Here is a 513-nt window from a genome sequence, read left to right as displayed (position 1 = left end):
GCGCAGGCTGCCATAACAGATACCATAGAGGGCCGGAAGTCCAAGGTCGGTCAAGGTGCCAGCTTCTTTGGCTCCCCGGGGCAGGCTGTCTTCCTGGCTGCAGACAGCCACCTTCTCAGTGTGTCTGAGAGAGAGAGCAAGCAAGCTCTCTTGTGCTTCTCTTTGTGAAGACACTAATCCCATCGGGGGGCCTCCCTCATGACCTTAGCCAACCCTGGTCACCTCTTCAAGGCCTTGTGTTCAAATACCATCGCATGGAGGGTTAGTTAGGCTTCAATATACAAATTTGGGGGGACACAAACATTCGGTCCCCAACAAGAGGTCTCCAAGCATTCTGACTCCCTAGTCCCTTCCTGGGCATCAAGGCCGCGTGGGGCTCTTCAGCAGTTCTCCAGAACAACTGCCTGAAGTGGACCCGTCTAAGGGAACCTTTAATGTATCTTCTAGAAAAATCCAAAAGGTCAACACAAACGTATGCACAAGGGTGTTCGCCCCATTGGTGTCCAGAGCGGC

The 513-nt window shown here is 53.2% G+C and overlaps 1 protein-coding gene across 1 annotated transcript in view; it reads left to right on the top strand.

Annotated features, from left to right (window-relative positions):
• Positions 1-513, top strand: part of ABAT (4-aminobutyrate aminotransferase) — a 36,697-nt gene that overhangs the window by 25,953 nt on the left and 10,231 nt on the right. The window lies entirely within an intron of this gene.

This window comes from Pteropus alecto, unplaced genomic scaffold, assembly GCF_000325575.1.
Source record: "Pteropus alecto unplaced genomic scaffold, ASM32557v1 scaffold44, whole genome shotgun sequence".
Classification (NCBI taxonomy): domain Eukaryota; kingdom Metazoa; phylum Chordata; class Mammalia; order Chiroptera; family Pteropodidae; genus Pteropus; species Pteropus alecto.
This window is presented reverse-complemented; position numbering and strand designations above follow the sequence as displayed.